Source organism: Lithobates pipiens, unplaced genomic scaffold, assembly GCF_037356315.1.
Source record: "Lithobates pipiens isolate NorthernLeopardFrog02 unplaced genomic scaffold, aLitPip1_a1.2 Scaffold_37, whole genome shotgun sequence".
Lineage (NCBI taxonomy): Eukaryota > Metazoa > Chordata > Amphibia > Anura > Ranidae > Lithobates > Lithobates pipiens.
This window is the reverse complement of record NW_027507825.1, coordinates 13,045,232-13,067,558: the sequence shown is the minus strand read 5'-3', so window position 1 is coordinate 13,067,558 and position 22,327 is coordinate 13,045,232.

The following is a 22,327-nucleotide window of genomic DNA, read 5'->3' as shown; positions in this document are numbered from 1 at the left end:
GGGGAGGATTCCAATGAGCGGAAGGTCCACTTTAGGGTGGACCTCCGCTTTAACTCCTCTCCACCATGTTTTTGAGCTCCCGAGGAAGCTCAAAACATGACAAAATGCGTCGACCAGACATTACGTCACACAGATCCTGGAAATGCTGCTTTTTATATGATAGTTTAAAGGGACTGTGCTACTTTATGCTTTTTGAGTATACTATTAATAAAAAGTGCTAAATATCTATTTGCATTTTTGATATTTATAAACACTAGTGAGTGCTGTGCCACCGGCAGCTGTTTTTTTTTTTTTATGGTAGAGCTGAGCGCAGGATTTATTGGTTTATAGGGTAACTTAAGCGCAAAGAAAGTGCAGCGCTAATAAATAACAAACCAGACACTATAAATTAATTAATTAATTAAATAAATAAATAAACAATACAAATTATCATTGTAAGGTGACAAGAGTAAAATAAAAAACCCTTCAATGTGGCATGAAAAAAATTCTTAAATAAATAAATACAGACAATATCCAAGTAGTGGTGAAAAAGTCCCTAATTAATAAAACTAAGGCAGACAGCCACCAAAATTAATAAATGGAAAAATTGCTTACTCTAATAAAGATATTAAGCAAATATTAAATTAGTTAATCATTGATCAAAGAAATTAAATATATATTAAAAAATTAATACAAATTAATAGTGCCAAAGAAACAAATTGTCCATGCAAAAGTGCTGAAAAACAATCCAATCTCGAATAGGTGAGAAAAAGCTCCTTAATCCCAGCCGGTGACTCAATCCCCCAAAAATTGTGATGCACCAAGAGTGAGTAATAATAACCCTTTCTGACTCCACATGACCATATTGTAATGGTCTCTTCGCAGGTATCCCCAAAAACCTTACAGCGACTCCTCAAGACAGCTGTTTTTTTTTTTTTACTGCTGCAGGCCGCTGGTGCCGCCATCTTGGATACAGGAGCCAGCTGTGGCTTTCTAAGGAACCACAGCCGTCTTCCCTACTGTGTATGAATGAGCTGGCACCAGGGCTGTCTTTAATATTGATTGGACACTGGGCAAAACTTTTCTTGGGGCCCCCCCATACAGTTTTGCTCTCCGCCTGCTCCAAAACATACACTAAATAGCAGCTAGACACAAAATCAGTTTACTGAATCAGATCAGACAGCTATTGCGATTCGTTGCCAGAGGTTACAGTGTATCATTACTGCTCACTGACTGGTTTCTAGAGGTTACAGTGTACCATTACCGCTCACTGACTGGTTGCTAGAGGTTACAGTGTACCATTACCGCTCACTGACTGGTTGCTACCCTGTTTCCCCTAAAATAAGACCTAGCCTGATTGTCGGTGTTGGCTGCATTATAAGCCCTACCACCCAAATAAGCCCTACCCTGTTTCCTCAAAAATAAGCCCTACCCTAAAAAGAAGACCTACAAGGACTTTAACTAGGGCTTATTTGGGGGGTAGGGCTTTTATTGCAGCTATCACCGACAATCACACTAGGTCTTATTTTAGGGGAAACAGGGTAGAGGTTACAGCACACATTACGGCTCACTGATTAGTTACTAGAGGTTACAGCACATGATTTCTGCTTGTTGACTGGTTGCTAGAGATTACTGTGGATATGACCTCGGGGGGGGGGGGGGGGGGGCATTATATACATATCAATGCCGCCGGCCGCCCCTATTTACATATGAATGCCGGTAATTTACATGTATACACAGGGTCTGCAGGTGAGTCGTCTTTACACAACAATAGGGCAAAACTGGGCAGCATTAGTAGCAGCACTTCACATTGAGATATCGGAACACAGCACGGGACTAAAACCTCAAGGGACGAGGGAATTTAAAACCAGGATAGTTGGAAAGTATGAGGCAGCTGCTTTGGGCCCCATAACAATGACAGGGCCCAGGACAGCTGCCCCTTTTGCCCTGCCTTAAAAACGGCCCTGGCTGGCACAGTGCGGTTTGTGTGGTCCTGCAGGCTCCTGAAAGCTGTGAGAAGGGAGGGCGCAGGACAAGGGGCATCCTCCTCCAAAACCTAGGTAAGGATGATGGAAGCGGTAGCAGGTAACAATAAAAATCTATATTTGCCCCCCTCCCCCCCAAAACAATAAATGTTCCTGTTCCTTAGTTACAAGCTGGTGAGAGGCAGAATGTAGGCAGGTGCACTTTGCCATTTTGCCACTAGGTGGCTCTGTACCAGAATAGTGTTTGGTTACAGCAGACAGTGTCATTAGGTGCTAGGCCTCTTTTAGGTACAGCCCTCCAACAGTGATGTCAGCGGTGATTCACCAACCATATATGTCAGGTAGGTAGAGGCACAATCACAAATGGGGCATGGGAGATAAACATCCCACACCTATGAGGATGTAACCAGCATGTGTAGGCCCTGGACACGGCAGGGGGCTGGGAGGAGAAGACCTGCACACAGGAAAGGCCAGCTGTAAACTTATGGAGTTGGGGGGATTACAAAAGACCTTTTAGGCCAGGCCAAGAGTTCCCTGAGTGAGGCCACTTCCCCAGAGGATCCTGGGAGAGGTGTGCCGAAGGAGGTGGTGACTACAGAGAGCATACCTCTCAACTGTCCCTGATTTGGAGCAATGTCCCTCTGTCCCTCTTTCCTCCTCATTTGTCCCTCATTTTGGTCTAATGCACTATTTATCGTTCAAAAAGTGTTTCCCAGGGCTAAACCCTTCATCCAATTTCTACATTTTAAAAGCCAATATAAAGAAATAGTAGTGGTAAAAAAATACCATTGTGGGTTTAATTAACTTTTTTTGTTTTTTTGGTCCTTTAAGGGGGCGTGACGGGGACGTGTCCTATGCCTACATATGTTTGCTAGTAGGTGTCCCTCATTCCCATCTCAAAATGTTGGGAGGTATGAGAGAGCTCAGTCCTGTGAGCACTAATTACCCTGAGTAGAGGAAAGACCGTGAGGAAGATGGCTGGTAAAAGGTACTGCATATGCTTTCACATGTGACCAGGGGCGGCCCGTCCATTGTGGGCGCATGGGCGCCGCCCCCCCTATCCATGCGCCCGGCCCTTTTCAGGATGCCAGGCGCTTTGAATTACAGTAGCAGAGTTTTTTTTGAAGCACCTGATTAGAGCCAGATGCTCTAATAGGCTTCAAAATAGGGTGGGCTCGGGACGCAAAAAAGTGAGTCCGGAGCCCACCCAGTTGTGTTGAAACAGCGAATAAATATTTGCTGTTGCAACACCGATCCTCCTCCTGGCCAATCGGAAAGCGGGTCTGATACCCGTCACCCGATTGGCTGAAAGGTCAGGCGATACTATTGGATGCCTAGGAGGAGGGGAGGAGATGCACGGCGGAAGCGAAGAGGAGAAGAGCCGCTGGCTGATGCCTGGATGCCCAGTCCCCGCCAATGCCTGGATGCCCAGTCCCCGCCAATGCCTGGATGCCCAGTCCCTGTTGATGCCTGGATGCCTGATCCCAGCTGCCACTCCTCGGATGCCCGCTGATGCCCTATCACTGCCGATGCCTACCGCTTAGATGGAGGGAGGGACATGGGGGGGGGGACATGGGGTGGATGGGGGGGGGGGTTGAGTTACCGTGTGGGGGGTTTGGTTGTTTGCCACCCCCCCCCCAAAAACACCAGCCGCCACTGCATATGACTACTGCGGACCGTCCACTAAATGTGATTGACTATGTAATGTCAAGTGACTCCGGATTGTATGACGATGTGATGTGACCGGTATGGCATTTCTAGAATTCCATCAGTAAAGTGCAGCAAGCTACAGTACATTATGTGTGGATATTACTTCCTTTGGAGATGTAAAGGTCAGTAGCTGGAAATGTCACATGGAAGCCTCTGACATGGAATGGGGCACAAGATGGCAGAGCGTTCCACTTTAAATGTCTATATATGACTTCCCCCCTCCACACTGCATGGGGCTGTGGAATGTGTTGCTGCTTTATATATATATATATATATGTATATTTTTGTCTTTATTTATAAAGCAGCAACACATTCCGCAGCCCCATGCAGTGTGGAGGGGGGAGTATATATATATATATATATATACACACACACACACACACATATATATATATATATATATATACACATTCTTTAAAGCGGGAGTCCGCCGGGACTCCGCGTTTTTTATTTTTTTTTTAAAGTCAGCAGCTACAAATACTGCAGCTGCTGACTTTTAAAATAGTGACACTTACCTGTCCAGCGGGCCCGCGATGTCGGCACCCGAAGCCGATCTCTAGATCGACACTCGAGTGCTGCCGCCGCCATCTTGGGTATGGGAATCAGGAAATGGAGCCTTTCGGCTTCATTTCCCGGTTCCCTACTGCGCATGCGCGAGCCGCGCTGCGCAATGAGGACGGTCCCCGCTGTCTCTGGGATCTGTGTGTTTCCCAGCAGACAGCGGGGCACTTGCGGAAGGGGGCGGGCACTTGCGGAAAGGGGCGTAATGTACGCCCCTTTCCGCAGAGAGCTAGCCCGGAAGTGGGTGCAGTTACCTGGATTATCCAGGTAACTGCACCCCTCTCCCCCCTGAAAGGTGCCAATTGTGGCGCCGGAGGGGGGGGGGGGAATCCGATGAGCGGAAGGTCCATTTTAGGGTGGACCTCCGCTTTAAGCTCAATGACAAAAAAAACTGGGCGCCTGGTGTTAAACTAAGGCGCGCTTCACCCGCCGCCAACTTTATAAAGCAGCAACACATTCCGCAGCCCCATGCAGTGTGGAGGGGGGAGTCATATATATATATATATATATATATATATATATATATATATATATATATATATATATATATACACACACACACACACACACACACACACACACACATATATATATATATATATATATACACACACACACACACACACACACACACACACATATATATATATACATTCTTTAAGCTCAATGACAAAAAAAACTGGGCGCCTGGCGTTAAACTAAGGCGCGCTTCACCCGCCGCCAACTTGTAGGGTCATTAATATTTTAAAGGTGACATAAAATATTTATATCCCGAGAAATTAATGTAAACATTTTTATGTTTCTTCATCTCAAACAAGATTATGAGTCTTGCACCGGCCCCGGGTTTAATTAAACCCATAAACAAAAAGCTGTTTTGTTTAAATCCTGCACTATATAAATGTCCTTGTGGGACAGTTTATGACACTTATGTGTTCATCGAGGGTGGATAGGCTAAAGACGTGACTTGTTATTTAGTTTTATAAAGCTTTACCTTGGTTGGGGCATTTGTAAGTCAGTGCAATGCATGTATCTATCTATGGTAATTAGAGATTGACAGGAGAAGGGGGGGGGGGGGGGCGGCACTCCTGAGCCCTTTATGGAAGCACCGCCATTGGTGGAACATGCCCTGAACCCTGGCTCAGTAGTACCCCCACTCAGCAGATCCCTAGCTCATTAGTACCCCTGTTCAGCAAGTCCACAGCTTATTAGTACCCTCGTTCAGCAGATCCCCAACTTTATAAGTACTCTTGTAAAGCAGATTGCTACTCAGTAGTACCCCCAGCTCTGCTGATGCCCCAATCAGTTGTACCACCAGCTTTGCTGATTCCCCCGCTCAGTTGTAACCCCCCCCCCCCGTTCTGCTGATTCCCCTCTCAGTGTTAGCCCCTAGCTCTGCTGATCCTCTGGTTTGCTGATTCTCTCTCTCCAGTCCCCGCTCACTTTCTGATATATTGCTCCTACGCTGCTCACCACGTGACACATCTGCTAGGTTCTCCTACCTTGGTCTCCCAGCTGTGCTGATTCTCTACCACTCAGTTCTCTCTCTCTGGTCACTTTCTCGTATAGCGCTCCATGTGTGCCATCTGCTAGTTGCTTTGCTCCAGTCTGCACCCCGCTCACATTTCTGCTGCTCCACGCTGCACACCAGATGTGACAATTTCCAGTCCCCCCAGCTCTGCTGATTCTCTGCCACTCAGTCCTTTCTCTCTCCAGTCCCTGCTCACTTTCCATTCTGTCGCTCCCATGCTGCTCGCCATCTTCTAGTTTCTCCTGCTCTGATCCCTCAGCTCTGCTGATCCTCCTCCGATCAGTCCTCTCACTCCGGTTACCTTCTGCTATAGCGCTCCACGTGGGCCATCTGCTAGTTGCTCTGCTCCAGTCCCTGCTCACCTTCTGATATATTGCTCATCCGCTGCTCACCACATGACACATCTCCTAGTTTATCCTGCTGTGGTCCCCCAGCCCTGCTGATCCAAGTATCTATGGAAGCTTTGGAGATGCTTTGAAGCACCGAGAAAGTGACATGGGGGATAATTTTTGAAGCAAAGCAAACACAACATGTAACCAGGACTGTAGGGAGACCTTTTTTTAGTGAGAGGAGCTTTAGTTGGCTATCAGAATGCTTTAAAAAAAGTGTCTAATGCCACATTTTGAAGAACGTGTAAACGAGCCCTAAATGTAGCACACTCGTAAGTATTAGGGTTGCCACCTGTCCAGGATTCACCCGGACAGTTCGGGTTTGGAATCATGTGTCCGGGTTTCAGACTGTCTGCAACCCGGACACATTATTTAGACTGGCCTATGGCTTCCCAGAAGGTTTGCTGGCTGCAGTTGTCTAAGCTGAGAGTGTCTGTTACTCTCTTTCACACTCCCCAAAGCCAACATTAACAACCCCCCCCCCAAACACATACAGACGGGAGAGGAGCGAGGGCTCGATCTGCACCTCTTCCCCCCCACCCCTACCCCTCTTTGTCTGCCCACACTCCAATCCCTGGCACTGTGCCTCAGAAAAGGGAAATTTGGGCCAGAAATTTGAAGTCCAGCAGCCTCAGATCCAACTGGATGAGAGGTGTTGACTGTCGAGAGGTGAGTGAGCTCACCATCCATCTATCTGTGATTGAAGTCTCCCCCCTTCACTCTCTTGCCTCTGAGTAAGTACACTAAGGCAAATCAGGATTCTCAGAGCACCCCTTATATCAGAGTTCCCCTTAACACCAGAGGCCACAGCCTTTCCCCTTACATCAGAGTCCTCTCCGTACATCAGAGTTCTCAGTGTTCCTCCTTAGATCAGGGTTCCCAGCGCATCCCTTATGTCAGAGTCCCCAGAGTTCTCCCTTACATCAGAGTCTGCAGAGCCCCCCCCCCCACCCGCTTACAGTGAAAGGGAACTCTGTGAATTCAGATGTAAAGAGGAACTCTGTGGACTCTGATGTAACAGGGAACTCTTGTTATTAACCACTTGCTTACTGGGCACTTAAACCCCCCTCAGTCCCAGACCAATTTTGAGCTTTCAGCGCTGATGCACTTTGAATGACAATTGCGCGGGCATACAACACTGTACCCAAATGAAATTTTTATCATTTTTTTCCCACAAATAGAGCTTTCTTTTGGTGGTATTTAATTACAGCTCGGAGTTCTATTTTTTGCTAAACAAACAAAAAAAGATGCAAAAAAAAATAAATCATGTTTTAATAGTTTGTTATAAAATTTTGCAAACGGGTCATTTTTCTCCTTCATTGAAGTGCGCTGATTAGGCGGCACTGATAGGCTGCACTGGTGGGCACTGATGGGCTGCATTGGTGGGCACTGATAGGCTGCATTGGTGGGCACTGATAGGCTGCACTGGTGGGCACTGATAGGCATAGTTAAGGCGGCACTAATAGGCACAGATAAGGCGGCACCGATGGGCACAGATAAGGCGGCACTGATGGGCAAAGATGGGCACAGATAAGATGGCACGGATGGGTGGCACGGATAAGTGGCACGGATGGGTGGCATGGATGGGCACTGATAGGTACCACTGATAGATGGGACTGATGGGCACTGATAGGTGGCACTGATAGGTGGCACTGCTGGGCACTGATGGGCGGCACTGCTGGGCACTGATGGGCGGCACTGCTGGGCACTGATGGGCGGCACTGGGGTGCAGCACCTTTGAGGCAGATTGTGGGCACTGCTGGGTGGCACTGCTGGTGGCACTGTGGGTGGCACTGTGGGTGGCACTGTGGGCACTATGGGCACTGCTGGGTGGCACTGACGGGGGGCACTTACTTTTATTCAGGATGGCACTGCAGGGGGCAGGTGGGCACTGGCAGGGGGCAGGTGGTCGCTTGTATTGCTGGCCGTGATCGGGACTGATGTCCCGATCACGGCCGCCGGTGATCGGCTTTTTTTTTTCTCCTCGCGCTGTCAGCGCGAGGAGGAATAATAGCCGATTACCGGCTCCGTTATGTCACCTGATCAGCTGTCATTGGCTGACAGCTGATCACGTGATAAGGGGTCGGGATCGACCCCTTGCACGGATCGGTGATCAGGCGAGTCTCATGGACTCGCCGATCACAGAGCGCGCCGCGCGCGCCCCTCAGGGGGCACGCAGGCCGCTCGTACACGGGACTACGTCTATTGACGTCGTCCCGGAAAAGGAGATCCGCTCTGTAGCCGTCATTTGGCTATAGCGCGGATCTCAAGTGGTTAACTTCATATGATTAGAAATGTTATTTAGTAGCAAAATATATGTATAGTTTATACTATAAAAAAAATAGCTGTGCACCGCTAAAGTGTTCGGGTTTTACTTGAAGAAAAGGTGGCAACCCTAGTAAGTATGCATGTACAGCTCCTACTTGATTTAACAGTGAAACAGACAATTGTAAATAATTTGCAACTTTATGTAATGGCGGCTGAAGATAACAATATAGTTATGTAGCCCCCGGCTCCTGAAGAGCAGGCGCTATGTGTTTTTCTCTATTTAAAGTTAATAGAACCGCAGTTTGGTTTTGGGTTTAATTATACCAAATTATGGTTTCAGTACCAGTCTAGCTGGATTTAGAAAAATGGGGTTCCCTCGCGCTATCAAAGTGAAAAATATCTGAATGTGTTATGTCGGTTAGATTGCTGCTAGACCTAAAGTGTATACCATGCACTTGAACAACAATAAATAAAAAAGGTGATCAGCGCAAACTATATACCAAATATTACTACAAAGATGGAAAATCCTTGTTTGATATGTATTCTACTTCATAGATAAAGTGCAATAAATCAATAATTATATCAATACTATTGGTGAATCCTAATGCAAATTGCTGCTGTGCATGCAATAAATAATTCACCAATAGTATTGATATGATTGTTGATTTATTGCACTTTATCTATGAAGTAGAATACATATCAAACAAGGATTTTCCATCTTTGTAGTAATATTTGGTATAAGCTACTGCGCAAAACTGCTACTGTGCAAACTACATAAATAAATTATTCGCTGTGCATGCGATTTTTTTTTAGCTGCTGTGCAAAATGCTACTGTGCAAACTATGCAAACAAATTATTTGCTGTGCATGCGATTATTTAGCTGCTGTGCAAACTGCTACTATGCAAACTACGCAAATAAATTATTTGAAAAAAATGCACAACACATTACCATAAATTCATAAAGTGAATAAAATAGCTACTGCTATGCAAATAATTAAAACAAACAGTTAATATAGTGCAAAATCATCATCAGATGCTAAACATTAAATAATAATTGCAGCAACACTAAATAGTGCAAAATGGTGCAAGATTATCATAAAGTTCTGCGTATCAAATGATCCTTTGTGTACGCCTTTAAAGTGGTTGTAAACCCTTACAACACACTTTGACCTAGAGGTAAGCCTAGATTAAGGCTTACCTGTAGGTCCAAGAAATATCTCCTAAACCTACACGGTTTAGGAGATATTTGCCGAAAGACAGGCACCGCTGTCTACGGCACATGCCAGTCCCCCCGTTTTACTTACCTGACCCCTCAAAAATCCCGCGCTCGCCCCCGCCGTCCTCTTCATCGCTCAGCCTGGCCGCTGATTGGCTGGAGTGGATGGATGGAAAGCAGCGCAGCCATTGGCTCGCGCTGCTGTCAATCACATCCACTGATGCGGAGCGCTTGGGGGCGGGGCCGTGTGATACAGCGAGAGGCTATAGCCGCCGGCTGTATCACGGGAGCGTGCCCGTAGGTGCTTCTCACCATGAGAGGGAGCTCGCATGAATGTGAGAATACCTGCGGGAGGAAGCAGAGACAGCCGCTGAGGGACCCCAGAAGAGCAGGTTTGGGGCAACGAGCTGCACAGTGGAGGTAAGTATAACATGTTTGTTATTTTAAAAAAAATAAAAATTTTACTTTACAATCCCTTTAAGACTGTGGCCATTGGGAGTAGAAAATGCCTTAAGGTCAGTGGTCAGTGGGAGTAATCTATGGCCCAGGCTTGGTGGTTAGTGGGAATAAAAAATGCCTTAGGGTTTGTGGTCTGTGGGAGCAAAAAATAAATAAAAAAATGACCTAGTGCCTGTGGTCAGTGGGTGAAGGAATATCCCTTGTTGGTGTCAATGACAGAAATAGTGCCTCATTGTTGGTATAAGTGGGAGGAATGGTGCTGTATTGCTGATGTCAGTGGGAAGCATAAGCGTGCACATGGGGTGGGCCAGATGTGCCTGGGCACACCCTAATCCTGGAGTTGGCAACCCATCAATTGTGGGCAGGTGACAGGTAAGCCGCGATCCTCACTTGCCGACCCCCAGAACCTGGACAGGATAAGCTGCTGGAATGGAAATTAATGGACCGATCTGTATTTTCTTCTGCAGCAGCTGAAAGTAGGCTTCTCCTCCTCTTCCTCTTGCCGATATTCATCTGCCACAGGAGGAAAATACAGGGGATTGGTACCAATGTATGCCACCCCGCTTGTCCCAGTTCCTTTTCTTTATGCTGCCCAGGTCCCCCTGTGTGCTCACCAGCTCCCCCCCATTGTTTTAGGATGATGAGTGTGGAAGAGGCCGGTTAATATGTCACAAAGGCAATATGAATAGCAAAAACAAAATTCTGGTCATGAAAGGGGTAAGACCTTCCGGAGGTCAATTGGTTAATAACTGAGCCCCATTTTCCAGTACAGATAACCTGCAGATGTTGCTGATCTCTGAAGTTCTACTGAGGGATTGATAGGTATTGTGCCCACCACCCTGATATACTGTATGTCTGGGCTGCTTCTAACAACCCAACTACAAAAGCCCACGAGTTCTCTCCATTACTGCATATGTAAAGATATTAATTAGTAACCACACAGAAATAATGTTTATTATGACATGACACGGCAACAAACCTCTGTACTCCAGCGCAGCTCCCCTCGCCTGTTCGATAACACGTAGTGGGTAATTGCGTATATCCGTTTTTAATGGACCTACGGCCTCAAAATCCATTTTCTCAGCTGTTTACTTCCCAAGCATGGACCGCTGCATTAAATCTCTGGTGTTACCATTAACTTATAAATAAACCTTTAAGAAATTAAAACTCCACTTAACTTTCATCGTAAACATTAAAACTTTCCTCTTCCATAAAGACGTTCCGGGATGGAGTCAGCAAAGCAGAGAGTGACCATCTGGCTCGATATTTGCAAACATCGATTAAGCCAGAGATGGGTTTGTGGGACACATTTAGCTTAATTTCTCCAATCTGAGATGCATTAGGCAGGACCAAGGCTCTTGCAAGGACCAAGGAGCAAGGACTGTGTGTGTGGAAAGGGAGAGGGAGGGGAAACAACATAAGTTTGGGGTCAGTTTCAAGAAAACGGATAAATGATTCAGCATAAAAAAATGTGAGCTTTTTAACTGTTAAAGTTCACCTTTCAGTAACTTTATATATCAGAAAACATAACTGCTAACACAATACGCAGCAACGGATTTTCATGTTTTATCGCTCAAAAGCCAGGGAGCTCATGCAACAAATGCTAATTTACGATGGGGCAAGTGCTCATCTTCATGTGCAGGGTTGTGAACATAGAAGCCTAACCAGATGGGCAGGGACGAGAATGTGCGCCTGCATAACCATTGGCGCATGGGCGCACCCACAGATCCTGGAACCTGGCAGCCTATTTAAACCCAAAGTCTGCCTAGCCTCAGTACTGTATTGCGTTCAGCTTTAGTTCCCGTATTCCGGGTTCCTGAAAGTCTGCCCCCTTGTTCCTGACCTGGCTATGTCTGAGACCTCTCTTGGATCACTCCTGCTTGTTTTATCTGCTGCACACTTGTGTTACTGACCACAGCTTAGATTTCGAACCATGATTCTGACTTGGTACCTTACCACCAGTACATTAGCCACTGCCTGGTCCTGACCTTGAACTTGATCCTGTCTCTGGACCTGTCTGCCTGGTTGCTGCTGAACTGTGACTCGACTCCATACTGCCACTTGAAGGATGTGTCCTATGTTTCTAAGCTCAAGTTTACTACTCCACCCAGCACCTGCACCCTTCCACTGCCCAAACAGCCCCTGTCTCCATTATCAGGGTGTCATGGTTATGCAATAGAGACCAGCCGACCCTCACTTGACTGCTTTTATAATCCATCCTCTTGCATGGCTCCACCCTAGCTCCTATCAGAGAACTCTATATTAACCTGTGCACTGCTAGCCAACCCTGCTGATCAACCTTTGTGTGTTAGCTTCCTGTTACCTGCCGTGTGCTCTTCTATTGTTTTCCGTTACCGACTTTGGCGTGTCCTTGACTATCCCTGTTTGCCTGTGATCCTGACCTTTTGGCGTGTCCCCAACTTTTCCTGTCTGTTTGTGGCCCCGACCTTGGCTTTGTCCCTCACCATCCCTATCCTCCTGTTTGCCTACTGTGGGTGTGAGCTGGGGGACCCTGGGGGTCGCGACCTGGAGCCAGTTGCAGCCAAGTCCATCCTCACCACTCGAGGCTCTGGTGAACACCTGCTGGCTCTTAGACTCCGCGCCCCAGGGAATCTTACACTCTAACCCCGGTGGGATCCATCTTGGTGTTCTGGCGGCCCTGCCTTCCTATCATCTTGACCCCCGTCCGAAGCAGTCAGCCGTAGGGTCCACAACCTTGCGGTGCACTCCTAATCCCTGCGATGTGCATCTGTCACCTGGCCTCAAGGTGACCTGACACAGGGGTGCTTGGAAGGGAATTGCACAAAAGGTCATCCTTTGACATCTTGGGCTCCACAGTCATATATGTGCCTGAGCCCCATCTCTATCCAGCTGTGTCCACGAGTGCCTCGGCAGTCCGTTACTCTCCCTCCTGGTTGGTTGAGACACAGCAGTAGCACCATTGGCTCCCACTGCTGTCAATAAAAGTCAGCCAATCAGGAGAGAGAGGGGGTGGGGCCAAACTGGGGCTCCGTGTCTGAATGGACACAGGGAGCTGTGACTCGGCTCGGGTGCTTGCTGCGGGGGACACTCAACAGGAGGGAGGGGCAAGAAGTCCAGAAGAGGGGCCAGAGAAGATGAAGATCTGGGCTGCTCTGTGCAAAACCACTACACAGAGCAGGTAAGTATAATATGTTTATTATTTTTATAGAAAAAGAAAAAGAGACTTTACAATCACTTTAAAGACCTTAGAAAATTGGCGTCAAAACAGTCAGATTTCACCCACTACTTCACCCACTACTTCCACTCTTCAACCAGCCTTCTGAAACTCACCATTCTTCCAGGAAACAACAAGGAAAACCTTCCAAAAGTTTGTAAAGTTGGAATACTTGGATTCTCATAGGTCTTGTCCCTGCAAGGCTGTCTAGCTCTTCAAGATACAGTGGTGTGAAAAAGTGTTTGTCCCCTTCCTCATTTCCTGTTCCTTTGCATGTTTGTCACACTTAAGTGTTTCGGAACATCAAACCAATTTAAACAATAGTCAAGGACAACACAAGTAAACACAAAATGCAATTTGTAAATGAAGGTGTTTATTATTAAAGGTGAAAAAAAATCCAACCCATCATGGCCCTGTGTAAAAAAGTGATTGCCCCCCTTGTTAAAACATACTATAACTGTGGTTGTCCACACCTGAGTTCAATTTCTCTAGCCCCACCCAGGCCTGATTATTGCCACACCTGTTCACAATCAAGGCATCACTTAAATAGGAGCTGCTTGACACAGTAAGGTCCAACAGAAGATCCTTAAAAGCTACACATCATGCCGAGACCCAAAGAAATTCAGGAACAATTGAGAAAGAAAGTAATTGAGATCTATCAGTCTGGAAAGGGTTATAAAGCCATTTCCAAAGCTTTGGGAATCCAGCGAACCACAGTGAGAGCCATTATCCACAAATGGCGAAGACATGGAACAGTGGTGAACCTTCCCAGGAGTGGCCGGCCGCCCAAAATCACCCCAAGAGCGCAGCGACGACTCATCCAAGAGGTCACAAAAGACCCCACAACAACGTCCAAGGAACTGCAGGCCTCACTTGCCTCAGTTAAGGTCAGCGTTCATGCCTCCACCATCAGGAAAAGACTGGGCAAAAATGGCCTGCATGGCAGAGTTCCAAGGAGAAAACCACTGCTGAGCAAAAAGAACATCAAAGCTCGTCTCAATTTCTCCACAACACATCTTGATGATCCCCAAGACTTTTGGGATAACATTCTGTGGACCGATGAGACAAAAGTGGAACTCTTTGGAAGGTGTGTGTCCAAGTATATCTGGCATAGAAGGAACACTGCATTTCATAAAAAGAACATTATACCAACAGTAAAATATGGTGGTGGTAGTGTGATGGTCTGGGGCTGTTTTGCTGCTTCAGGACCTGGAAGACTTGCCGTGATAAAAGGAACTATGAATTCTGCTGTCTACCAAGAGATCCTGAAGGAGAATGTCCGACCATCTGTTCGTGTACTCAAGCTGAAACCAACTTGGGTTCTGCAGCAGGACAATGATCCTAAACACACCAGCAAGTCCACCACCGAATGGCTGAAGAAAAACAAAATGAAGACTTTGGAGTGGCCTAGCCAAAGTCCTGACCTGAATCCTATTGAGATGTTGTGGTATGACCTTAAAAAGGCCGTTCATGCTCGAAAACCCTCTAATGTAACTGAATTAGGACAATTCTGCAAAGATGAGTGGGCCAAAATTCCTCCAGGACGCTGTAAAAGCCTCATTGCACGTTATCGCAAACGCTTGGTTGCAGTTGTTGCTGCTAAGGGTGGCCCAACCAGTTATTAGGTTTAGGGGGCAATCACTTTTTCACACAGGGCCATGATGGTTTGGATTTTTTTTCACCTTTAATAATAAACACCTTCATTTACAAATTGCATTTTGTGTTTACTTGTGTTGTCCTTGACTATTGTTTAAATTGGTTTGATGTTCCGAAACACTTAAGTGTGACAAACATGCAAAGGAACAGGAAATGAGGAAGGGGGCAAACACTTTTTCACACCACTGTATACTGGAATATTTTGGATGTCAAGAACTTGACATCTTGAGAACTTGACACAATGCATGAATATTTTATGCATGTTAACATATTATAATTAATTAATATATATGTTGATTACTATACTGCTCTATATATCCTTTATGTTTTATTCTTATGCCCCGATGAAGGGGTGAGTTTAACCCCAAAACATGATTTTTTATTTTATTTTTTAATATAGCCTTCCACTTGATTTTACTTTGGAATAAATTGGCATCTGAACTATTAGCTTGTAGTGTGGTAGCTTTAATTGTAGCTCTATTTTTTTTTTCATTACAATCCCTTAGGTATGTAGAAGCCACCAGCATGCAATCCAGACACCCTGCATAAACTGTAAGGGATCTTCCCGGGGTAGGGTGTGTTTGGAGACAGTTCACAGCAGACTTGGAATTTATAAAGCAGATCTTGGCGTTTATTCGTGGTACAAACAGTCCAGCAAACAAAATATACAGCAACACCGTGCTTTCTAAGTACAACAAAAATAAAAGTCCTAGCCCGGCTGGGCGCTTACTAACAGGTTCTGCTCACCTATCTGACACTTACAAACACAGCGTCTTTCACCTGGATATCGCAGGGTGAGTTTTAGCTCCAGCAGTGGCAGTGCTTGCAGCTTCCTTCAACACACAGATTGTTCATTCCCTGGCTGAGAGCGATCACCTGCAGACTCTGCAGAGCCTTTAGCTTCCCAGGCTAATTAGGATCAAAGCTCACCTGATCCCAAACCCAGAACTGGATCGGGGGATGTGGAATGACAGGTCCCTCTACCAAACCTACCTGCCATTCCATATAAACCCAGGCCCGGCAAAATTTAAATAACAACTCAGCAGCATATCGCTGCTGAGAAACTGATCCATCCTGGATTTACCATCTCACACTGTGTAGCAACCTAGGTGAGATGTACACCCCCTCGATCACTTCTCCAGTGACATGTCTACATATCCCCCCCCTCTTTTTTAGACCGGAGGGCTGAGCCTTTTGTCCCCACAGACAACTTACCCTTGACAATGCGTCAGCATTTGCCTGTAATTTCCCTGGCCTGTGTTCCACAGTGAAATTAAAGTTTTGTAGGGAGAGAAACCATCTAGTCACTCTTGCATTTCTCTCCTTGTTTAACTTCATCCATGTTAGGGGGGCATGGTCTGTCACCAACTTGAATTTCCTGCCTAGCAAGTAATACTTTAACGATTCTAGGGCCCACTTTACTGCCAAACATTCTCGCTCCACAATGGCATAATTTTTCTCGGCCGGGGTTAGTTTTCTACTCAAGTACGTCACTGGATGCTCCTCACCATTCACTATTTGTGAGAGTACTGCACCTAAGCCTGTGTTAGAGGCATCTGTCTGGACCAGAAATTCTCGTTTGAAATCGGGGGTAACTAAGACAGGTGGTTGGCACAAGGCAGACTTAAGGCTTTGGAAAGCCTTCTCGGCCTCTGGGGTCCACGTGACCATTGCTGTCTTTCCGCCCTTTGTCAAGTCAGTTAGTGGAGCAGCAACTGAGGCAAAGTTCGGCACAAATCTACGGTAATACCCCGTAATACCCAGGAAAGCTCTAACCTGTTTCCTTGTCAGGGGTCTAGGCCAATTCTGTATTGCCTCAATTTTATTTAGCTGTGGCTTAATCAACCCTCTCCCAATAATGTAGCCTAGATATTTGGCCTCTTCTAGGGCTAGAGCACACTTCTCGGCATTTATGGTCAACCCCGCATCACTTATGGCATCCAACACGGCCTGTACCTTACAGAGGTGACTTTCCCAATCAGGGCTAAAAATGACCACATCATCGAGGTAGGCAGCTGAGTAATCACGATGTGGTCGCAGAATCAAGTCCATCAACCTCTGGAAAGTTGCAGGCGCTCCATGTAACCCGAATGGCATCACTACATACTGGAATAGCCCATCAGGGGTGGAGAATGCAGTTTTCTCTTTAGCCTCACCAGAAAGTGGAATCTGCCAGTAGCCTTTGTGAGATCGAGGGTGGTTATGTACCTGGCGTTACCCAACTTCTCAATCAACTCATCTACCCTGGGCATAGGATACGCATCGAACTTGGAGATCTCATTCAACTTTCTGAAATCGTTACAGAACCTCCAAGTTCCATTGGGCTTTGGGATTAGCACAATTGGGCTGGACCATTCACTCTGGGACACCTCAATTACCCCCAGATCAAGCATACGTTTTACCTCGGCAGATACGGCTTCCCTACGTGCCTCGGGTATCCTATAGGGCTTAAGGTTTACTCTGCTTCTAGGCTCAGTTTCAATGTGATGATGGATGAGGTGTGTACGCCCTGGGAGGTCAGAGAACTTGTTTTTGTTTTTCTGTAAAAATTCCTGAACCTCCTGTTTCTGTGACACTGATAGAGTATCACCTACCTTGACTGGAGGGATTGGTGGTGACAAATTATTAACAGTATTTGTCGCCACCAAGGATTCCCTGTCTTTCCAGGGCTTGATCAAGTTTATGTGATAAACTTGGAAAGGCTTCCTTCTACCTGGTTGGTGCACCTTGTAGTTCACCTCACTGACCTTTTCAACAATTTCATAGGGACCTTGCCACTTCGCCAAGAATTTACTCTCAACAGTGGGGACTAGTATAAGGACCCTATCGCCTGGGTTGAATGTCCTGATTCTTGCGGACCGGTTGTAAATTCTACTTTGGGCCTCTTGAGCCCTCTGGAGGTGTTCCCTTACCAGGGGCATTACAGTGGCTATACGGTCCTGCATTTGTGCTACATGCTCAATAACACTCTTGTATGGGGTGGACTCATTCTCCCATGTCTCTTTTGCAATGTCTAGTAGACCCCTAGGGTGATGACCATAGACCAACTCGAATGGTGAGAACCCTGTGGACGCTTGGGGCCCCTCCCTAATAGCAAACATGAGGTAGGGTAATAAATGATCCCAGTCACGACCATCTTTTGCCACCACTTTCTTCAACATATGTTTCAAAGTTTTATTAAATCTCTCCACCAATCCGTCCGTCTGGGGGTGGTACACAGAGGTACGGATGTGTGAGATTTTAAATAGTTTGCATAATTCCTTCATTACTTTCGACATAAATGGCGTACCTTGGTCAGTTAGGATTTCTTTGGGGATCCCAGTCCTAGAGAACATATAAAACAACTCACGTGCAATTGTTTTAGATGCAGTGTTTCTTAAGGGTACAGCCTCAGGATAGCGGGTCGCATAATCCAGGACTACCAAAATATACTGGTGTCCTCTAGCTGACTTTACAATGGGACCCACTAAATCCATGGCAATACGCTCAAAAGGCACCTCTATAATAGGGAGCGAAACCAAAGGACTGCGAAAATGTGACACTGGGGCACTAACCTGACATGTGGGGCACGACTCACAGTATTTTTTAATGTCATCATATATGGCCGGCCAAAAAAACCTCTGGAGAACCCTCTCTCGCGTTTTGTCAGTCCCCAAGTGTCCCCCAAGAACATGGTTATGTGCCATGTCAAGCACCTGACGCCGGTACGGCTTAGGTACCAGAAGCTGTTCCACAATCTCATCCTTAACCTTATTAACTCTATAGAAAAGATCATTAGTCACCGAAAAATGTGGAAATCTTTTTTCAGCATCTGGTTCCTGAGGTACCCCGTTCATAACAGCAACCTGCTCTCTCGCATTTTTGAGAGTGGGGTCCTGTAATTGTGCAGTCCCAAAATTATCGCTAGACACCTCTAAGTCTAGTATATTTTGCTCAGTGGGAGGAGCCTCCTCCTCCCCAGCCAGGACCTGCAAAGGAAAACAATCATTTTCATCCTGCACACTTTTATCATTCACAGTGGACAAGGCAACCACCTTAGAGGTATCCTCACTCCTTTTGGGGATTTTTCTTTTTTCCCAGAGAGCCCAGAATAAAGGAAAATCGCGCCCCAATATTACATTATGCATGAGGTTTTTAACCACACCCACTTCATATTGTACTGTGCCTTGTTCAGTCCCGACTTTAGCCAGCACTATAGGGTACACTTTTGTATCACCATGTATACACACAACGCTCATATGCTTTTTAGACTCTAAGTCCCCAGTCACCAGGCTAGCATGCACCAAGGTTACAAGGCTTCCTGAGTCCATTAACGCTTTAACAGGAAAGTCATTGATTGTAATATCGCAGATTTGCGGTTCAGTCTCTAGTCCAGGAACTGCAGCACAAGATGGTTCCGCAAATAGCGACTGACGCCGGCTAGCGTCACATTCCATGGGTTCAGAGGTAAGAGGGCAATGGGCCGACACGTGTCCCGCCTCATGGCATCTCCAACACTGGATAGGGCCTGGTCTCTTTGGCAAGGAGTCTTTTCGAGAGCCCCTTAGCCACCCGGGACCATCACCAGTCTTTTGTCCCTGAGACACCACTTGAGCCCTTTTTCCCCCATCAGCACCCCTCCACACTCCCCCAATAGATGGAAGTCTCTTACCAGCCGACGGTACAGATCTGGCGCTCCGGGGAGGTGAAGATGCTGCAGGAACATCACGGAGGTAGTCCTCAGTCGCCTGGAACCTCTCCACAAGGTTGACAAGTTCGTTTGCATTCTTAGGATCACCTTGTCCCACCCAGCGTTGCAAGTCAGTAGGAAGGGCTCGGAGGTAGCGATCCATCACGACCTTCTCTAGGATTTGTGCAGGAGTAGAAGTGTCTGGCTCCAACCACTTTCTTGCCAAATGGATTAGGTCATACATCTGGGACCTCGCTGATTTGTCCAGACTGTAGCTCCAGTTGCGTACCCTCCGGGCACGGACTGCAGTAGTAACTCCTAGTCGGGCAAGTATCTCCTCTTTTAGCCGAGTATAGTCCTTAACCTCTTGCTCACTGAGGTCATAGTAGGCCTTTTGGGGTTCACCTGTTAAATAGGGCGCAATTACCTCTGCCCACTCAGCGGCTGGTAACTTCTCTCGCTCAGCCACGCGCTCAAATACTGTTAGATAGGCCTCAACATCGTCCTCAGCAGTCATCTTTTGCAGCGCTTTCTGCACAGTCCTTCTCCCAGAAAAAATCTCTGGCGCGGCTCCCATCACCACAGGCGCCTCTCGATTTGCTATCAGGTGCTCGATAAGTTGTTGTTGTGCAGCCATGGACTGTTCATGTCGTCTATTGGCCTCTATCTGAGCCTGCTGTTGTTGCAAACTCACTTGCATAAACTGCTTCAGCATCTCCTCCATGTTGCTGGACTGTTCCTGGAGTGTCATTGCAGCTTTCACCCAAGACATAAGCAGCTGTAGCCAAGTCTGTCCACACCGTTGCCCCTAGCAACCGACTTTGCCCGCATTCTCCACCAATTGTAAGGGATCTTCCCGGGGTAGGGTGTGTTTGGAGACAGTTCACAGCAGACTTGGAATTTATAAAGCAGATCTTGGCGTTTATTCGTGGTACAAACAGTCCAGCAAACAAAATATACAGCAACACCGTGCTTTCTAAGTACAACAAAAATAAAAGTCCTAGCCCGGCTGGGCGCTTACTAACAGGTTCTGCTTACCTATCTGACACTTACAAACACAGCGTCTTTCACCTGGATATCGCAGGGTGAGTTTTAGCTCCAGCAGTGGCAGTGCTTGCAGCTTCCTTCAACACACAGATTGTTCATTCCCTGGCTGAGAGCGATCACCTGCAGACTCTGCAGAGCCTTTAGCTTCCCAGGCTAATTAGGATCAAAGCTCACCTGATCCCAAACCCAGAACTGGATCGGGGGATGTGGAATGACAGGTCCCTCTACCAAACCTACCTGCCATTCCATATAAACCCAGGCCCGGCAAAATTTAAATAACAACTCAGCAGCATATCGCTGCTGAGAAACTGATCCATCCTGGATTTACCATCTCACACTGTGTAGCAACCTAGGTGAGATGTACACCCCCTCGATCACTTCTCCAGTGACATGTCTACAAAACATATATAAATCTTTTATGTTTTATTCTTTATCTCTGATGAAGGGAAAAGTTTAGCCTGAAACGTTTTTTTAAATATAGTCTTCCATTTGATTTTACTTTGGAATGGAATACATTGACATATGGACTATTAGCTTGTGGTGTTGATGCTTACATTGCAGATCTATTTGAATTACAAACCCTTAGGTACAGTATGTAGGAGCCGCCAGCATGGAATTCAGACCTCCTGCATGAACACCTTCAATATAATCAATATAGTGTTAACATATTATGTTAACAATATAACATAATGTTAATATATTATAATTAATTAATATATATGATTACTATACTAATCTATATATTAGCCCAGATAAAGGGGTGAGTTTAGCCTAAAAACATGTTTTTTTTTTAAATATAGTCTCCCACTTAATTTTACTTTGGAATAAACTGCAATAAATCCAGAAACCATGTATGAAAACCATATACAGTATAAAAGTCCTTATAATGTTAATATATTATAATTATTTTTGCAAATGTATTTATTTGCATTACAAACCCTTAGGTACGTAGAAGCATTGAATCTGGACACCCTGCATAAACACCATATACAGTATGAATCAATATGTTACTAAATTATATACATATTTATTAATTACTGTACTGATCTATATATATCCTTTATGTTTTATTCTTTAGCCCTGATAAAGTGCCAAGTTTAGCCCCGAAACACGTTTAAAGAACACGTTTAGTCTTCCATTTGATTTTACTTTGGAATAGAATACATTGATATCTGGACTATCAGCTTGTGGTTTTGATGCTTACATTGCAGATCTATTTATTTGCATTACAAACCCTTAGGTATGTAAAAGCTGCCAACATGGAATGCAGATGCCCTATATAAACAACTTATATAAATCAATATAATGTTAACTTATTATAATTATTTATAATATATGATTAGTTTACTGATCTATATTCTAGCCCTGATGAAGGGGTGAGTTTAGCCCGAAACATGTTTTTTTATATAGTCTTCCACCTAAATTTACTTTGAAATAAACGGAATGGAATCCAGACACCCTGCATGACCACCATATAAAAGTCAATATAATGTTATCATATTATAATTATGTTAGCAAATTAATTAATTTATTTACATTACAAACGCTTAGGTATGTAGAAGCATGGAATCCAGACACCTTGCATGAACACAACATACAGTCTAAATTAATATAATGTTACTATATTATAATTAATTAATATATATTGATTACTATACTAATCC